Here is a 2,500-nt window from a genome sequence, read left to right on the forward strand (position 1 = left end):
AGTTTCACCAGCTTTCTGGGTGGCTGGTCTCGGACGATCCCTCAGTTTCACCAGCTTTCTGGGTGGCTGGTCTCGGACGATCCCTCAGTTTCATCAGCTGTCTGGGAGGCTGGTCTCGGACGATCCCTCAGTTTCACCAGCTTTCTGGGTGGCTGGTCTCAGACGTAAAGAAGCCGGATGTGGAGGTCCATGTGGTTACACGTGGTCTGCGCTTGTGAGGCCGGTTGAACGTACTGTCAAATTCTCCAAAAAGACATTGGAGGCGGCTTATGGTAGAGAAATTAACAATAAATTATCTGGTAACAGCTCTGGTAGACATTCCTGCAGTTAACAATTACACGCACCCTCAAAACGTGAGACATCTTTGACATTTTAGAGTGGCCTTTTATTGTCTTCAGCACAAGGTGCACCTGTGTAATGGTCATGCTGTTTAATCAGCATCTTGATATGCCACATCTGTGAGATGGATGGATTATTTTATCAAAGGAGGAATGTAAACAAATGTGTAAACAGATCAGTCTTCTCCTTGTATGAGCTGAAAGTTTAGAGGGACGGCCAGGTCTTGGTAGATTTGCAGTGGTCTGATACTCCTTCCATTTCAATATTATCGCCTGCACAGTGCTCCTTGGGATGTTTAAAGCTTGGGAAATCTTTTTGTATCCAAATCCGGCTTTAAACTTCTTCACAACAGTATCTCGGACCTGCCTGGTGTGTTCCTTGTTCTTCATGATGCTCTCTGCACTTTTAACGGACCTCTGAGACTATCACAGTGCAGGTGCATTTATACGGAGACTTGATTACACACAGGTGGATTGTATTTATCATCATTAGTCATTTAGGTCAACATTGGATCATTCAGAGATCCTCACTGAACTTCTGGAGAGAGTTTGCTGCACTGAAAGTAAAGGGGCTGAATAATTTTGCACGCCCAATTTTTCAGTTTTTGATTTGTTAAAAAAGTTTGAAATATCCAATAAATGTCGTTCCACTTCATGATTGTGTCCCACTTGTTGTTGATTCTTCACAAAAAAATACAGTTTTATATCTTTATGTTTGAAGCCTGAAATGTGGCAAAAGGTCGCAAAGTTCAAGGGGGCCGAATACTTTCGCAAGGCACTGTAATTGCCATTATGACACAGACTAATCCCACTATACCTGTTAATATAGCCCTAGGAGCCTTGGTCACTAAAATAGTGCACTATGTAAGGAATAGAGTGTAATTTGGAACGCACAGCCTTAGTTCAAGGGTCAAGGTTCAAGACAAAGACAGAGTGTGTGTGTGTGTGTGTGTGTGTGTGTGTGTGTGTGTGTGTGTGTGTGTGTGTGTGTGTGTGTGTGTGTGTGTGTGTGTGTGTGCGCCTGTGCCTGTGTGTGTGTGTGTGTGTGTGTGTGTGTGTGTGTGTGTGTGTGTGTGTGTGTGTGTGTGTGTGTGTGTGTGTGTGTGTGTGTGTGTGTGTGTGTGTGTGTGTGTGTCGGTCAGAGTGAGATATCATCCAGCTGGGTATGGTTGTGATGCGGTCAGGGGAGGTGTGTGTGTGTGTGTGTTTATTTGTGTGCGTGTGTTATGTGTGCACTGTCTGGTCTCCTAAACTAGAGGTAACATAGTAAACGAAAATCTGCAATACTCCCACGAGTACGATACGTTCGGTCACATAAGACAGAAGGTTACTTAAGGTAAAAAACTACTTCCTACTTTTTATCTACTTTGCAACGACTTAGCATGTTAGCTAACCCTTCCTTCTCATCCTAACCATTAACCCTTTAACCTAACACCTAACCCTAACCTTTAACCCCTATCCTAGGACATGTTAGCTAACCCTTCCTTCTCATCCTAACCATTAACCCTTTAACCTAACTCTTAACCCTAACCTTAACCTCTAACCCCTAGCCTAGGTCATGTTAGCTAGCCCTTCCTTCTAATTCTAACCATTAACCCTTTAACCTAACAACTAACCCTAACCTTAACCTTAACCTCTAACCTTAACCTCTAACCCCTCATGTTAGCTAACCCTTCCTAACCCTAACCTAACACCTAACCCTAACCTTAACCTCTAACCCCTAGCCTAGGTCATGTTAGCTAACCCTTCCTAACCCTAACCTAACACCTAACCCGAACCTTAACCCCAAACCCCTAGCCTAGGACATGTTAGCCACTTAGCAAATGTTAGTGTTAGCCACCTAGTCACCTAGCTAAGGTTAGCCACAACATATTGGAATATGTAATATTTCATACGTATTTCAAATTCGGAAACATGTTGTACGAATTGTAATTAGTAACATATCACATTAAAGGTAGCCTAGTGGTAGGAGTGTTGGACGAGTAACCGAAAGGTTGCTGGATCAAATCCCTGAGCTGACAAGGTAAAAATCTGCCGTTCTGCCCCTGAACAAGACAGTTAACCCCACTGTTCCCCGGTAAGCTGTCATTGAAAAATAAGAACTTGCTCAGACCTTGCAAGGGAGCCCTGCAAAACTGCGATATGCCACTGACCTTACCAAA

This window comes from Oncorhynchus masou, unplaced genomic scaffold, assembly GCF_036934945.1.
Source record: "Oncorhynchus masou masou isolate Uvic2021 unplaced genomic scaffold, UVic_Omas_1.1 unplaced_scaffold_528, whole genome shotgun sequence".
Classification (NCBI taxonomy): domain Eukaryota; kingdom Metazoa; phylum Chordata; class Actinopteri; order Salmoniformes; family Salmonidae; genus Oncorhynchus; species Oncorhynchus masou.